Consider the following 18,236-nt stretch of genomic DNA (forward strand, 5'->3'; position numbering starts at 1 on the left):
ATGGGGTATGTGGAATCCATCTTTGAATTCAGTTACTGGATCAGAATCTGTATTAAAACGAGAACTGGAGACAATCATATGTTGAAGGGAATTGGATAGAATGGAGACTAGAGTCATGGCTACAGAAAAAACATGGCAGGCATTAAAAAGTTCAGAGTGTAACGTGCTTAGAAAAGTTAGCTGGGGGGAAAGAGGTTGTAAGGTAGTTGTGCTGACTCAGGAGCACAATATTATCTCAATTCTGTCCATGAATCAAATTAGGAACATATTTCCATTTCCTGAGTCCTAACTATATTTTTAATTGATTAATAGGATGTGGACGTCTCGGTTTAGACCAGTATTTATTTCTAATCCCTCATACCCCTTGAGAAAGTGGTGAGCTGCCTTCTTGAACGGCTGAAGTCCCTGAAGGCTAGGTACACCCCTGTGTTGTTCGGAAGGGGGTTCCAGGATATGACTTCCATCAAGTGAAAGTGATGGAACTGCGATGCATTTCCAAGTCAGGATGTTGAGTGATTTGGAGAGGAACCTCCAGCAGGTAGTTTTCCCATGTGTCTGCTGCACTTGTCCTTCAAGATGGTAGTCGTCATGGGATTGGAAGGTGTTGCTGAAGGAGCCTTGGTGAATTTCTGCAGCGCTTCTGGTAGATGGTACACACTTGTGCGAAGGTGCACTGATGGTGGATGAGTGACTGTTTGTGGATGAGGTGCCAGTTTAGTGTCTGTTTTGTCCTGGATGGTATTATGGAGTGTTTTTGAAGCTGCATTCAACCAAGAAAGTGGAACGTATTCCATCACATTCCTGACTGGTGGACTATCTTTAATACATAATTGCATTTTGGTGACCGATGTTATCAGAGGATTTCCAGCATCACTTGAAACTGTCTCCTCTGTCTCCAAGTTAATCCGGCCCCTGCCCAATGGGCACCTTCCATCCTTTGGAAACATTGCTGATGATATGAACATGCCCAGTACCCGGAGCCAAAGGAGGGAGTGATAAATCCTGGCTGGTGCTTTGAGTTTACCTGGTGGAATGAGTTTTGTCAGCAGGTGGCAGCGGTGCAGTTCTGTAACAGTGAAAAATGGGCTTTGGGGAGGGAATACGCAATTGGATCCGGCTGCTCTACACAGACATCAGTAGCGCAGTCTCAGTCAACGGGTGGGAAACAGATAGCTTCCAAATCAGGTCTGGAGTCAGACAGGGCTGCCCTCTCTCCTCCGTCCTTTTTGTGTGTTGCATTGAACCCTTTGCCGAGGTCCTCAGAAGCGACCCAGGCATCAAAGGGGTGACAATCCCAGGCAGCGGAGGCACGCAGGTCAAAGCCTCCCTGTACATGGATGACGTGGCTGTCTTCTGCTCGGACCCATCGTCTGTTCGCAGGCTCCTCCAGGACTGCCAGCAGTTCCAGCTGGCCTCGGGAGCCAAAGTCAACCAGGGAAAGAGCGAGGCCATGTTCTTTGGGAACTGGGCCGACAAATCCTTTGTCCCCTTCACCGTCAGGGCAGAGTACCTGAAGGTGCTGGGGATATGGTTCGGAGCGGCAGGGGCATGCATCAAAAACTGGGAGGAGCGCATCGCGAAAGCCAGGCAGAAACTCGGCTTGTGGGAGCAACGCTCGCTCTCCATAACAGGGAAAAACCTGGTGATCCGGTGCGAGGTGCTGTCTGTGTTGTTGTACGTGGCGCAGGTGTGGCCTATCCCCAAATCCTGCGCTGTAGCAGTGACGCGGGCCATCTTCAAGTTTATGTGGAGATCAAAGATGGATCGCGTCCGGAGGGAGGCGATGCACAAATCTCCAGAGAACGGAGGGAAAGACGTTCCCAACGCCGCCCTCATCCTGATGGCCACCTTTGTGTGCGGCTGCATCAAGCTGTGCGTAGATCCTCGGTACACCAACAGCAAGTGCCACTACTTTTTGAGGTTCTACCTGTCCCGAGTGTTGCGACGGATGGGTCTGGCCACACTGCCGCGGAACGCTCCGAGTAGTTGGACCGTACCGCAGCACCTGTCCTTCGTAGAAAAATTTTTCCGCAAACACACCTTTGACCACACGGCGATTAAACAGTGGTCAGCGCGTAACGTCCTTGGGGCCCTGAGAGAAAAGGAGACGGTGGATCCTGTCGGATGGTTCCCTGAGCAGACTGTCAGCGTCATCTGGCAGAACGCCTCATCACCAGAACTGACAAACAAGCACCAAGATCTGGCTTGGCTGGTGGTGAGAAGGGCACTCCCTGTCAGATCCTTTATGCACGCTCGAGGTCTCAACATCACCGCACGCTGCCCTCGAAGCGGCTGCGGGGCTGACGAGACGGTCGCACACCTCCTTCTGGAATGTGCCTTTGCAAAGAAGGTCTGGAGTGAGATGCAGTGGTATTTGTCGAGGTTCGTCCGAGCAGCTCGGTGACGCAGGACTCTGTGCTCTACGGGCTGTTTCCGGGAACGCACACCGAGACAAATATCAACTGCTGCTGGAAGGTCATCAACTCGGTGAAGGACGCACTTTGGTCCGCCCGAAACTTGCTGATCTTCCAGCTGAAAGAACTGTCCTCGACCGAGTGTTGCAGACTGGCACATTCCAAGGTCCAGGACTACGTGCTAAGGGACGGGCTGAAGCTTGGGGCAGCCGCCGCAAAGGCACAATGGGGAAAGGCCACACTGTAAGGCCTTTTAACGGAGGCAGACCGAGGGCCCAGGAACTGCAGAATACCCTCGACCTGCGTAACTGTGTGCCAATCTGACCACTAACGGCACACAGGAATCTATTGAGGCATGTATATATTTTTAAGAACTGAAATGTAATTCTTATAATTAGTACAAATATGTAAATATTTGAGACATGGATATAGTTTTTTAAGTATTGAAATGTAGACACTGTAATTTGGACAGATCTGTAAAAATGTTTTGATCCCACATTGCTTTGCTATTCGAAGCCCTGTACATTTGCAATGGATTACTTGAGATTTTTATGAATAAAGTATATTTTTGAAAAAAAAAGTGAAAAATTGAATTCACGCAGAATCTCAACTCATCCCAGAAACTTACTGCACCCGCAATGAATTAATTACTGACAAGGACAGGAGCCCCGAGTTGCCACAAATGAAAGAAATTTCCAACTTTTCCTTGAGTTGAAATTAAAGTCAGTATATTCCACTGAGCACCTCAACTTGATACCCTGGAAGATCACAATATTCCCAATATCTATCCCAAGATGAGGGAGAATTCCACATTTCTCCGACACTTTGATGTGAAAAATTACTTCATGATTTGACTGCCGAAAGTCCTCGCTCAGATTTTAACGATGATGGCAGAACTCTCCGTGGTGTTGCCGAGGGTGAGGGCATTTTCCAAAATTGAGGAGAATTTAATCCGCTCAGAATGACAGAAATTCCAATTTCAACGACTTCCCAGATTTTCTCTGTGTTGAAATGAATGTTAGTAAATTCCGCTGGGCTGTGTAAGCGGTGCTCATGTCCCCCAGGACAGATTCTCTTTCCTGTGCTCCACACAGGAGCTGTTTAACACCCAGGCAGTAACAATAAAACCCAATGTTCAACACTGTCAGATATATGAAACATTTTACACCAGAATCACAGACAATATCTCTGCAATAAAACAAAACATTGATTTCCAATCCACATTGATCTCTCTGCCTCTACCTGCCTGTTAATGAATCTGATCCATCGCCAAGCTTCACAGCCTGTGGTTTTCCGTCCTGGATTAGCGCGAGGAAAGGAGAGATGTAGTTACTCCGAAGAATGAAGATAGATGGGTGACAGTGAGAGGGGCTGGGAGGAAGCAGTCAGTACAGGGATACCCTGTGGTCTTTCCCCTCGGCAACAAGTCTACTGCTTTGGATACTGTTGAAGTGGACGATCTACCAGTGGTAAACTGCGGTGACCGTATCGTCAGCACTGAGTCCGTCCCTGTGGCTCAGAAGGGAAGGGGGGTGGTGGGGGGAGGGGAGCAGGAGAGCAATAGTTCTTGGGGACTCGAAAGTTAGAGGGACAGATAGGAGGTTCTGTGGCAACGAAAGAGACTCATAGATGGTATGTTGCCTCCCGGGTGCCAGAGTCCGTGACTTCTCGGACCGTGTTTTCAGGATCCTTGACGGGGAGGGGGAACAGTTCACAACTCATGGTACATATCAGTACCAACGACTTGGTAAGAGAAGGGACGGGGATTTAAAACAGGAATTTAGGGAGCTAGGGTGGAAGCTGAGAGTCAGGACAAACCATGTTGTCATCTCTGGTTTGTTGCCAGTGCCACGTGCTACCAAGTTGAGGAACAGGGAGAGAGTGCAGATAAACACGTGGCTACAGGGATAGTGTAGGAGGGAGGGTTTCAGTTACATGGATAATTGGAGCACATTCTGGGGAAGGTGAGACCTGTACAAACAGGACGGTTTGCACCTGAACCAGTGGGGCACCAATATCCTGGGAGGGAATTTGCCACGGCTCTTTGGAGGGGATTTAAACTAATTTGTCAGGGGGATAGGAAAACGAGCTGTAGTCCAGAAGCCAGTGTTGAGTGTAGTGAGGTACTGAGGAGGGTATCAAGGTCGCACGAGTGTACAGGCAGACAGGAAGGTGGGCTGAAGTTCGTCTACTTCAATGCAAGGAGCACCCAGAATAAGATAGGTGAACTTGGAGCGTGGATTGGGACTTGGGGCTACGATGTTGTGGCTATTACGGAGACATGGTTAGAACAGGGACAGGAATGGTTGTTGGAAGTTCCGGGTATAGATGTTTCAGTAAGAGTAGGGAAGGTGGTAAAAGAGGTGGAGGAGTAGCACTGTTAATCGAGAATAGTTAAGCGGCTGCTGAAAGGCAGTTCGAGGGGAATCTGCCTCCTGAGGTAATATGGGCTGAAGTTGGAAATCGGAAATGAGCGGTCACGTTTTTAGGAGTTTTCTGTAGGCCCCCAAATATCAATAGAGAAGTGGAGGAAGAAATTGCAAAACAGATTATGGATCGGTGTGGAGGTCACGGGGTAGTTGTCGTGGGTGACTTTAACTTTCCAAATATTGATTGGAGCCTTTATAGGTCGAATAGTTCGGATGGGGCAGTTTCTGTACAGTGTGTGCAGGAGAGTTTCCTGTCACAATATGTGGGTAGGCCGACAAGTGGTGGGGCCACATTGGACTTGGTACTGGGTAACGAACCGGACCAAGTGTTAGATTTGTTTGTGGGAGAGGACGTTGGAGATAGTGACCACAATTCGGTGTCTTTCATTATTGCAATGGAGAGGGATAGGGCCATACGGCAGAACAACGTTTGTAATTGAAGGAGGGGTAATTATGATGCGATTAGGCAAGAATTAGGGAGCATAAGATGGGAACAGAAACTGTCAGGGAAAGGCACAAATGAAAAGTGGAGCTTGTTCAAGGAACAAATACTGCGTGTCCTTGACAGTTATGTCCCTGTCAGGCAGGGAGGAAATGGCCAAATGAGGGAACCATGGTTCACAAAAGAGGTTGAATGTCCTCTCAAGAGGGAAAAGGAAGCGTATGTAAGGATGAGAAAACAAAGTTCAGTTGGGTCGCTTGAGGGTGACAAGGTAGCAAAAAATGAGGTTAAAAAAGAGTTTCGGGGAGCCAGGAGGAGGCATGAGAAGTCCTTGGTGGAGCGGATCAAGGAAAACCCCAAGGCTTTTTACTCTTATGTGAGAAATAAAAGAATGACCAGGACGAGGTTAGAACTGGCCATGGAGTCAGAAGAGATAGCAGAGGCGATGAACTAATACTTTTCTTCAATGTTCACTAAGGAAAGGGACCATGTTTTTGAGGATGAGAGTATGATACAGGCTGATAGGCTGGAGGAGGTAGATGTTCTGAGGGAAGATGTATTAGCAATTCTGAAAAACCTGAGGGTCAATAAATCCCCTGGGCCAGATGGGATATATCCTAGGATTCTGTGAGAGGCAAGGGATGAGATTGCCGAGCCTTTGGCTTTGATCTCTGGGTCCTCAATATCCATGGGGATAGTGCCAGAGGACTGGAGAGTGGCGAATATTGTTCCTCTGTTCAAGAAAGTTAATAGGAATGACCCTGATAATTATAGGCCGGTTAGTCTTACTTTGGTGGTTGGTAAGTTAATGGAAAAGGTCCCGAGGGATAGGATTTATGACCATTTGGAAAGATGCAGCTTAATCTAGTATAGTCACCACGGATTCGAGAAGGGTAAGTCTTGCCTCACAAATTTGATTGAATACTTTGAGGAGGTAATTAATGTGTGGACGGAGGTAGAGCAGTTGATGTTGTATGCATGGATTTTAGTAAGGTGTTTGATAAGGTTCCCCATGGTCGGCTCATGAAGAAAGTAAGGAGGTGTGGGATAGAGGGAAATTTGGCCGTTTGGATAAATAACTGGCTATGTCATAGAAGACAGAGGGTGGTGGTGGATGGAAAAGTTTCAGACTGGAAGCCAGTTACCACCGGTATACCACATGGATCAGTGCTGAATCCTCTGCTATTTGTGATTTTTATCCATGAGTTGGAGGAGGGGGCTAAAGGTTAGGTCAGTAAATTTGCTGATGACACCAAGACTGGTGGGGTAGTGGATGAGGTGGAAGGCTGTTGTCGGCTGCAAAGAGACATTGATAGGATGCAGAGCTGGGCCGAAAAAAACGGTAGATGACGTTTAACCCTGATAAGTGCAAGGTGATTCGTTTTGGTAGATCCAATTTGAATGTGGCTTATAAGGTCAACGACATGATTCTGAGGAATGTGAATGAACAAAGAGATCTTGGGGTTCATATCCACAGATCTCTGAAGGTTGCCACTCAAGTGGATAGAGTCATAAAGAATGTCTATAGTGTGTTAGTGTTTATTAATAACGGGGGTGGGGGGCGGCGGTGTGGTTGAGTTTAAGAGTAGTGGGGTTATGCTGCAACTATACAGGACCTTGGTGAGACCACATTTGGATTATTGTGTGCAGTTCTGGTCACCTCACTATAAGAAGGATGTGGAAGCATTAGAGAGAGTGCAGAGGAGATATACCGGGATGCTGCCTGTTTTGGAGGGTAAAACTTATGAGGAAAGGTTGAGGGAGCTAGGACTTTTCTCTTCAGAGTGGAGGAGGATGAGAGGCGACTTACTCAAGATGATGAGGGAAATAGATACTGTGGACGTTCAGAGACTATTTCCTCAGGTGGATGTAGCTGTTATTAGGGGGCATGACTATAAGGTTCATGGTGGGAGATATAGGAGGGATGTCCGAGGTTTCTCTGTCATATTTCTCTTTCTGTGGTTCCTCTGGGTAAGTGTCTCAAGCCATCAGCACTGTGTGTCAAAGCAGTGAAGGGATCTGTCTCGTCTCGTCTGTCATTCTAGGAAATAGTTTTTATCATCGTTTATCAGGAAGACGTAAAGATATTAGAGAGCAAATGTTAAACGGCAGATATTCGGTTTGGTGGAATTCGACTCATTAATCAAGAGGAGGGGGCTGTAGAAACTGCGAGTCTGTGCTGGATAAAGGAGGGAGTGTGGTGATCTTACTGAAATATTCATGGTTCAGAGTCTAGATCGACGTAGGTGTAGCTTTAAATCTAGAATAGGGAGGGTGACAAGGCAGTTTGGATTGAGTGAGGTTGAGTTTTTGAGTGACTCCAGTGAAGTAGTGAACCAGTGAACCCACCGCTCAGTCTGTGAATTTGATCAGAGACCCAATCCATTTTCAGAGCTGATTTTAAGAACAATATCATAGTCCAGTTTCCCACTGGTCTGCAGTGTGGGATAATGTTCCGTGGCTCCTGAGGAGGGAACAGGAGACAAGAAGTCCTCCTCCTAATTCTGGTGACTCGGGGCCGTGGGATGCATGAATATTCAGTGGGGATGAGAGAGAGCAAGGAGAGTCGAGCAGCAGTGAGAAAGACAAGTCACCTGCTGGTCACAGAGAAATCATTAAAAACTGCCTTCATTCCCACAGTGTGACGCAAATTCCTTCAGAACCAATGAATGTGTTTGCGGAACAATCACTGCTGTAATGCAGGAAATGTAAAAAACAATTTCCAAATAGCAAGCTCCCAGAAACAGCATAATGATGAAGTTTGATGATGTTGTTTCAGTGTAAATATTGGGCAAGAAACAGAGGGAACAAACTGCTTACCGAATTTCTGATGGGAATTTCCAGTGGTCAATTAAGATCAGTGATTAGAATATTCTGTTCCTCTGAGTGGGGCATCGCAATCCAATGGAAGATCAAGTTTGCATTGAGTCTTCAGGTATGAGATTTTTGCCTATGTGAGTACACTGGCTATCTACTTTGAAGCTGCTACACAATTGCAAGGGCTGGATCTCTGCCTTTCTATACATTCTGTTCAGTCATCGGATTTGCGATTCATCTTCCCACAGTTATATGATTTTTCCTTAAATTTAATGTTCGCTTTAACTTCTTTCGTTAACCACAGATGGTGGATCATCCTTTAGGGATTTTCTTGCCTTGAATCTACCTCTGGATTTGTCACAACTACTCAAGGTTGATCCCTCTCTCTCTATGTTTAGTTTGAAGCCCTCTTTACTTCCCTTGTTAAGTGAATTGCAAGAACACTCATCTCAGCATAGTTTAGGTGTAGATCATTCAAACAATACAACCTTAGCATCCCCAAAACTGGTACAATGCCCATGATCGAGAGGCATTCCTCCCACACCAGACTTTGAACATTCATCTCTGCAATCTGCAATTCCCTCTGCCAATTTGCAGCTCAGGTAATCATCCAGAGATTATTACCTTTGAGGTCCTCCTTCTTAGTTAGGTACTTAGCCTCTCATGCTGATTATGTCATTACAGATTTCTGAAATATCCCTGTTAGCATGACCCCATTTGTCCACTTCTGTCCCCAACAGAAGCAGCCTGGAGGGACTGAATGGCCTACTCCTGTTCCTAATATTTGTGTTCCTGTAATTTAAATATTATTTGGCATCTTACAGGCTCACATTGTGTACAACCTGTGCGGTGACATCTACATGCTGCTTCATGGAAATATCGCTTCCCACCCGATCTCCCTGCAGCTTTCTCTCCTCCTTCTTTGTTCCCTCACTCCTCAACCTTGACCTTTCCCCCCTACTCTCTTTCTCACTGTCTGTCTTCCCTCTCTTAAATTCTAACTCCCCACCACCCCTCGATCCACTCGCTTTCTCTCACTTCCTTCTACTCACCTCTCTCCCTCTTCTCCACCCATCCTTCCCCACACCTATGCTGCCTTATTTTTCCCCCTGGCTCTCAACTCTCAATATGCCCTTCTCTTGCCCGATTTAGCTTCCTCTCTCTTTCTTACCTCAATCTCTCTCTCCCATTCTCCACAATCACTCCCTCACCCTAACTTGCAAGAATCTGTTCTTCCCATTCTCTATCCCGAGTCTCCACACACTCGCTCTTAGTTCCTCCCTGCTCTCTTTCTACCTTTGCATACTATCCTTTCCCCTTTCCTCATCATACAACTATACCTCTTCCCTTCACCATCCCATCTCTCTCGCTATTGTTTCCCTCTCCACCACTTTTTTCCCTGTCCTATTTCTTTCCGGTCCTCTTTTACACATTTTCTCCTCTCTCGCACTCTCTCTCTCATACACCATCATGTTGTTCCTCCCAAGGTCCTGTTCGCACCGCTTGCCCTTCTTTCTTACAGTCCTCCGCTTTTGTGTTCACCCTTCTACTCTCTCTCTTTTGCACACTCTTCCACTCTCCCTGCCATGCCAAACCCTGTACCTCCCATCTTATTATGTCACAACATCCGACACTATCTGCCACTCAGTTGCTCTGTATATACTGCCCTGTGGTTCTCACCCACTACCCCAATCTCATCTCATTGTTTCTCTTGCTTCCACAAACAAGCATTCCCAATCGCATCTGACCTCCCCCTCATCCTGCTCTCCATTTCCCTCTTTACACTCTAGCTCCCTTCACTCCCTTTCACTGCTGAGCTGTTTTCTCTTATCTCAACTGCACCATTCTACCTCCTTCTCTTTCCCCCTCCCTATAACCCTGTCAACCCCCTCTCGACACTTCCTTGCCTCTCCCTTCTGTTCTCTCCACGTTTCTCTCCCTTCCACCGCTCACCATTCCTGGCCTCATGCTCCCCTCCCTCTCATTTCCTCTCTTCTTCCCCTCAAAACCTCTCTTCCTCATTTCTCACACTTCCTCCTCTCCCCACACCCTTTTTCTAAATCACTGAGTGTGTTATTTTAACTTTCCCCCAGCTCCAGCCTTTCTCACTCTGGATCCGAAGACAGCGAAGCCCTGGCTCATCCTGACTGAGGACTGGACCAGTGTGAGACTCGGAGACAAGCTGGAAAGATTTGAACCCTCGAAGATATCCTGGAATCAGAGAGATTCACATTAGGGAGACATTAGTGGGAGGTGGAGGTGGGGGTGAAGACAGTGGATTGTGGGAGTAGCCCGAGAGACTGTGAACAGGAAAGGAGGAATCGACATGAGCCCTGAGTCCGGATTCTGGGCTGTGGGACTAGAGTATGGAAGGGGTTATTTTGTCCTCACCTCCCCCTCACCAGCGCCCCTCCTCCACCACCACCACCGCCCTCCACCTCCCCCACCTCCCCCCGCACCACCCCCCCCCCCCCCCCCCCCACCCCTCCACCACAACTTCGAATGTGAATTCCTGGAAGATCGGAGTTTTCCTGGACTGTGAGGGTGGACAGGTATCATTTTGCAATGCGGACAACGTGTCCCATCTCCACACTTTCACCCAGACTTTCAGTGAGAGATGGAACAGTCCGAGGTGGAATATCGACGGGAAAAACTCGGAGCCACTGACAATCTGCGGGATTAAAGGTCGCTAACAGATCCATCCCATAATTTCACGCCGTCTCCCTGCCTCCTGCCAGCTGTAAACTGATGGAACCTGTTCGTATTGTGGTTATTATATAGAATTATAATTTACACTGGGGGCTCCATGATTACATTTCTAAAATGATTCTTCAAACAAAACAATCTGTGAACCGCTGGAATAGAAACAGTTTTTCTCAAAGATTCCACAGTTCATCACTAAATCCAAGAAGCAGAAACTCAACACGTTGTTTGCGTCTGTCACTGAGTGAGGGAGGCGGGATTCCGGTGAATGGAATCCGGTGAACGGAGAAGCCGAATGGCCGGAGCTCCTGTCACTCTGAGTGAGGGAGGCGGGTTCCCGGGGACTCGACAAGCCGATGGGTCAGTGTGGCTATCATTTACATTGAGGGGGCGGTTCGGGGAGGGACTGTCGATTGGTCGCTATAACTGTCAATCAGAGAAGAAGCGGGTGATCTTGGCATCGGAATGGGCCCGGTTAGTGAGACTGAGGGAAGCGGGTTTCATGAAGCTTAGAAGGCGATTAGTTCGAGCTCCTATCATTCTGAGCCTGAACACCGATTTTTGGGGAATCTGAAGGGCGATTGGTCAAACTGCCTGTCAGTCATCGTGAGAGAGGCGGGATTTCAAGTGTTCCGTAAGACGAATGGTTGTTGTGTCTTTCATTCAGATTACGGGGCGGGTTTCCAAGCAGTGGGGAAGCCGATTGGTCAGAGTGACTTCAGGGAGCCGATCCGCGACATGAGGAGGTCGATTGGTCAGCGCTGCTGTCACTCAGATTAAGAAAGGCGGGATTCCAGTTATCCCGGAAGCCGAATCGCCCTACCCGCTGTCATTCAGAGTCGGGGTCGGGACCTCTGCCAATTAGAGAGGTGGAGTGACCGGAGTGCCTGTCACTCATCTGAAGGGAGAGGTGTTTGCGGAAATTGGAGGTGATTGGCTGCATCTCTTGTCCCTCTGTGAGGGAAATAGCTGTCTCCTGGTGTTCTGAACTGTAATTGGTGAAGGCCGCTGTCAGTCAGAGCTTGTGGGGCGGGTTTCTACAGGTCCCCGAAGAGAATTGGTTGACTGTGCTGTCACTCAGATGGGATTCGGGGGCGGAACTCGGCAGATCGGCAGTGAGTTTTTGATTTGATTTGGTTCATTATTGTCACATGTATTAGCATCCAATAAAAAGTATTCTTTCTTGCGCACGAAACACAAAACGCATACCGTTCACAGAGAAGGAGCGGAGAGAGTGCAGAATGTCGTGTTACATCAGATCTAGGGTGTGGAGAAAGCTCAACTTAATGCAAGGTAAGTCCCATTCAAATGTTTGATGGCATCAGGGAAGAGCTGTTCTTGAGTCGGTTGGTTGTGATCTCAGATTGTTGTATCTTTTTTCCCGACAGATAACGGTGGAAGAGCTGTTTTTGAAGTTACCGGTCGATACGTGGAGTGAACGGAGCAAGCCCCGATTCCATCTCCCTGCTCCAAAAATCAATTTAATATATGGTTCCCAGATGCGGGACGTATCAGATATTAAACTGATAAGAACAAATACTACACTTGATCTGAGCCAAAAGGCCGAGAAGCGATGCCAAAGAAAGTGTTTTACTCACAGATGATGCTTCGTTTAAGGAAGGAATGAGCAGCAGAAGGACGGGGTGGAGTGGGTCCATCTGAGAGAGGTCACAGAGTTCCTTTCCTGCCGTCCGAATGTTACTGCTGAAAAGCAGCCTGACCAGGATTCGAACCTGAATCTTCTGCTCTGGGAGCAAGTGTGCTCGTCCGCTTGGGGTCTTTTATTATGCTGGCTGCTTTTCTGAGGCAGGAGGAAGAGTCAATGGGTAGGAGGGAGATTTGCATGATGGATTGGGCTCTGTTTACAACCCTTTGTAATTACTTACAGTTTTGGTCAGAGCAGGAACCATACCAAGCTGTGATATATCGGAAAGGGTGCTTTCTAAAGTGCGGCCGTAAAAATTACTCAGAGCTGCTGCGGACATGCCAAATTTCCTTTGCCTCCTGAGAAAGTAGAGGCGTTGGGGGGTGGGGGTGAGGGGGTGGACAAAGGTCATTCAAAGGTCCGTTGACCTTGGCTGTGATTTTCTGGTTTTGGAGCTGGAAAATCCCGCCGTGTGTGTGAACACAAATCTTTCATTCTTACAAAGCGGAGCGCTGCCACCTGCTGACCGAATCTTAGTGCTGCAGGAAAGAATTCCCCTTTAAAAACGGCCCAAGAAGTGGGGACAGTTTTCGAAGATTCACAGGCAGGGTGAGCCGAATGGTCTCTTTCCATTGCGAGATCACATTATGATTTTTATATGATCTGACATTTAGATCGGATCAAATCCACATTTTCAAAGTTGACTTGAACTGAAGATTGTCATGTGAGATGAGAATAAACACACTCGGCCTCTGTTCCCCAGAGTTTCAATGAAAAGGGGGTTGACAGAGAATAGGTGCTGGAAGGATGGTTCCCCTGACTGGGGTCTCCAGAACCAGGGACTTTAGCAGTTTGATGGTGGTGTTCCTGCAGTAATAATCCAGACTGTAACCAGTGGAAAGTTTCCCCCCGATTGCCATGAGTTGTGTTTCGCTGGGGCTCCTTGATGCCTCACTGGTGAAATGCTGCCATGATGTTCAGGGCAGTCACTCTCACCCCACCTCGGGAATTCATCTCTTTGCTCCGGCTGGGGGAGATGTTCAGTTCGGCTTCTTCCAGACGCACTGGGCTCCGCATCTTACGGCAGCCTCTTTGCAAACTCTCAGGAGGCCATGGAATGGAGTGAAACTAGACATCCCATGAGAAAGTGTTGGACTCATATGAAAGGAGGAGTTGAATGAGCGCCCATGATGCGGCTCCGGGGGGAAAGCGGGCGCGCGGGAGGAAAAGCTCCGCCCAGAGCTCGAGGAGCGGCCACGCGCTGACCTCCAGCCCAACGTCAGAGCGCGGGAAGAAGCGCGGCTCTGATTGGAGGATCAGGTAGCATCAGCGGGGGCAGGGGGAGGGGCTGGACGCAGCACAGCATCACGTGGTGGGAAGCGCGAGTGGGGGAGGGGAGCCCGGGAAAGGACCCGGAGCCCCGGGCTTCAGAAAGAGACAATGTCCCAAATTCAGCTGGTTCAGCTTTCTCACCACATTCTGTGATCCTGAGAGTCACTGATTCACCAGCTCCATTCACACGTCACACACAGACTGATTGATACCCACACTGCAACATTTCATTGCGCTCTTCATCTGGTTATTCCTCTGTTCAGCTCATTCCTGCTCAAAACACAGGAAAAATCATCAAATTATCCCCAGTCTGACCTGTAAGGCATGGTTACAGTGGATTAACCAGGGTTCAATTACATACAGTCCTGATGCTGCCCACAAAATAATTATTAAAGTAATTGTCAAAAGTTGATTTGAGCCACAGAGACAAACCTATTTACCAGATATCGAAAAACGGCGTCAATCTTAATATTTAAAGAGTGTCTTAAAAGAGGGGAGAGAGGTCGGGAGGTTTTAGTGGAATCGCGGCCTTAGCGCCGGGACAGCTGAAGACACAGCCACCAATGTTGGAGCAAAGGGAATCAGGGTTTAACAAGAGGCAGAATTGGAGCAGCTCAGAGATCTTAATAAGTTATCGGGCTGGAGGAGTTTACAAAGGTAGGGAGCAGCGAGGCCAAGGGAGGTGATTTGAACGCAAAGATTTGTTGCGGGAACTGGTTACATAACCAGGCACACTTCACACCTCACGCCCACCCAAACCCGTGTCCCCATCACAAATACAGACAACATTCAGAAAACACTGAAACAGACAGGGAGATGATCCATCAATTTCACTGTCATTCAAGGTGATAACTGTGTTATTGACCGACAGAAAATTATCCAACAACAGAGTCACAGACAAGGCCGGAAGGAATAAGGGAATGGGGTAAGGATTGGGGAAGGACGCCAGAGTTAGAATAATCCCCATATCTCGTAACATAACAGAACCGACACCGGAATAGAGGAAAGTCAGGAAACTGACTAACTTGTTCCGTATTGTTCACAAGTATTAGACGAATGCTGGAAGTCTTCTTTCTCAGTAAGAAGTCTCACAACACCGGGTTAAAGTCCAACAGCTGAAGGAGCAGCGCTCCGAAAGTTCGTGATTCCAAATAAACCTGTTGGAGTTTAACCCGGTGTTCTGAGATCTCTTACTGTGTCCACCCCAGTCCAACGCCGGCATCTCCACATCTTAATAACAGCTGCCCACTCACCAAGGCCCTTTATAGGATCATTGAATAGAATCACAAAATCCCTGCACTGCAGAAGGAGGCTATTCGGCCCATCGAGCATTCACAAGCAACAATTCCACGCAGGCCCTATCCAAGTATTTACCCTGTCAATCACACACTAAGGGGCCATTTAGCATGGCCAATCAACCTAACCCGCATACGTCTGGACTGTGGGAGGAAACTGGAGCATTCCTACGCAGACACGAGGAGAACGTGCAAACTCCACACAGGCAGTTACCCGAGGCTGGAATTGAGCCCGGATCCCTGGCGCTGTGAGGCAGCAATGCTAACCACTGTGCCACCGCGCTTCTGTCTATTTACAGTGAGAATTCTTTGCTCTGGAATTCCAATTCCTTTGTAATAGACTGAAAGTCAGGAGTTAACAGTGACCCGAGTCAACGATTTAAAATATAAAGAAATATTTTAGGTGGGAAACACGAGGCTTGTGATTGATTTTTTTAGTGCAGTGTCTCTGGGACGCTCGGTTGAGTCCAAGGAAGTTTGCAGAGTGAGTTGACCCTCACATCATTTTGCCCGGCAGAGGGAATCCCATTGCGATATTGGCTGGACTACCAGACAACCCGCGAACCCAGGCGGGAGTAACTCTGGCTCTCTAGGGCGGGTTTCCCCGGAGAATGAATTCTGGCGAGCTGTCTCTGTGGAGTTTTCTCCTGTTTTATGCGACCACAGCGACAGTCGCTCCTCCTCGTTGGCTCCCGCTGGTAAACTCAGTAATCCGCTACTGAGGGACTCAACGACTAGGGAAAAGTACGAGACGGCCGCGATCTGCGTGGATCAGAGACTGAGTCTCAAGATGGTATCAAGGAATGGGAATCCCGTTGTTGATGGTTCAGAGCGGCTGGGATCCGTCCCGGATAAACAACCTTCCCCGCAGTGGCCTCTGTAGCAGCGCAATGTGCAAAATGTCAATGTCACCGCCACACATGTTCCAGCTCTCCGGAGCGAGTAACAAGATCTTCCGTAACTCCAACCCAAGAGGAGATCTTGAGATCCCCGCCATTGCTACCAGCCCTGTTGGCAGCTGAGTTCGGGTCCCAGAGCAGGAGAGGCAGCCAACCCAGTGGCGGACGACACTGTTATCGAAGAGTGGGCGGCCCATCCACCGGAAAATGCGAACTTTGTAACAACACAAATCTCCTTTTAGACGAAATATCGTGTTTCCAAGAAGGGAACAGAAACTCCGGCCAGTGGAGCGGCAATTGACACAAATGGAGAAACATCCGAGACGACCACCTTCATGGAAGGGGTCACTTTCGAGCCGACTGAAAACAGAGCATCAGTCAGAGAGGTGATCACCCATTACCCCCATTGATGGGGTTGTTCTGCAGTTCCTGTAACACCCTCCTCCGCACGATCGGCTTCTCCAACATCCACATGACCAAAGTGCCCCAGGTTCTCAACATCAGAACCAGGTGTTGACTCTGCGGTAAAACAGGAGACTATCAATCCATTGCCTGGCACTGCCCTCAGTGTAGCGGAGAAAGGTAACCTGTAACAGTCGGGGAATACCAATGCAGCGAGTGCGAGCTCAGCTTCACCACCAGGTGTGGGCTGAGCCAGCACGACAGGCAGATACATGTCGCTTTGCGCACCCAGAAGCGCCTGGAAGCTCTTCAGGTCAATTCTCAGCCGGGGATCTGTGCCTGGAAGTGAACCCCGGAGCAAGTTACACTCCTGAGGGAACTCGAGCCGAGATTTGCAGGATGCCGGTACACCAATAAGGAAATCGCAAGCATCCTTCAAACTGAAACACCCAAATAAACCTCAGACAGATAAATAAATACAGCATTCCAAATGAAACCATCTCGTCTCATTAACAACTTACTTTTTCGAAGTAAGCTCTATCCCACAAGTTCATCCCTAACAAGGGGGAGATATCAAACGCTTTCAAATCATATCAGTGATGCGAGGCAGCAAACAAAACCATCGCCCACATTTCGGTTGCTGCCCGTTTGTAAAGAACGCAAGAATTAAACACCACAGCAGGGATTCCAACAACTACACCGAGATGTCAGTAAGTACTGCTCAACATCTTACAAGGAGCCAAGACTAGTGGCCAAGGACGGCTCCTAATGGAAACCTGACACAATACTCACGTAGATCAGAGAGTTACAGTGGTGGGTGTCACAGTGCGGCACGAAGACGAATACAAGGCACTGAGTTGTGCGGGACTTAAAACGGCACAAATACATCCATCTGGGATCGGAGGTGAAGGAATTACCGGGAGGTTCTGAGCCTGAGTGCGTGGGCTTTGTGCTGAGCGCCAGAGGGAAATGGCTGGAAATGAACAACACCTTACTAACATTCCTGTTTTACAGAGTAAACAATTTCTCAGCAAGAACAGTGTCAGGGAGAAGGGCGGAGAGTAACAATGGGGAAAGCTCTATGAAATGGTGGAAGACAAGAGAGGTTAAATGTCTGAAGGTGTAACGGTACAAAGTATAAGAGAATGGGGAATGGGACTGGTGAAGAAGCATAAGGTGGTTCCAGAGCAGTGTTAATGGTTACAGCAGAATGGTAACGGTGGTTAGAATCTGAAGTTCCTGAATTCAATGCTGTGGCTGAAAGGCTGGAAAGGACAGAATGGGAATATTCCTAATTCCTGTCAGGAACAAATCACACTGCATTACCAGAGCTGTGTATAAGCGGCTGTTGGAAAGAGAGACGTGTCGATGTCCTTTTGGAAACAGTTCATCAGTTAACAGTGATCTCAGTGAATGAGGGATAATTATTATATCAGAACGAGCCTTAGATGGAACATATCGAGATCATAGTTGATTTTATTGTGTTCAGTGACTCTGTGATCCTCTGGGGTGTCTGAATGAAATCCTTGGAGAGCTCAGTGTCCAACATTTCATCCGGCAGAATGAATCCCATTGCGATCTTCACCAGGTGAACAGACAAACCGAGAGTGCAGCAGATTGGAGTTGACTTACACAAGGCAGGGTCTTGATACCAGGCCTGCAGCGATCCTATTCAGTTCCTTAGTTCTCTAAACACTTGTGCTCCACGATTACTGTTGTTCAATCCCGCTGTCAGCTCAACAATTTATACTTAAATAGTTTTCGTTGCGGGTTTCTAAGCCAACTAAATATAGCAGCATGTATTGAGTTTTTGCAGAATTTTAATGCGTAAATCCTTCTCGCAGAAGGATGAATATTA

At 48.0% G+C, this 18,236-nt stretch overlaps 1 pseudogene; it reads right to left on the reverse strand.

Moving 5' to 3' along the window:
• Positions 1–12,213: 12,213 nt before the first annotated feature.
• On the reverse strand, positions 12,214–12,380 carry LOC145348784 (U2 spliceosomal RNA; annotated as a pseudogene).
• Positions 12,381–18,236: the final 5,856 nt, after the last annotated feature.

The sequence above is a fragment of the Carcharhinus amblyrhynchos genome, chromosome 9, assembly GCF_965287045.1.
Source record: "Carcharhinus amblyrhynchos chromosome 9, sCarAmb.v2.hapA, whole genome shotgun sequence".
NCBI lineage: Eukaryota > Metazoa > Chordata > Chondrichthyes > Carcharhiniformes > Carcharhinidae > Carcharhinus > Carcharhinus amblyrhynchos.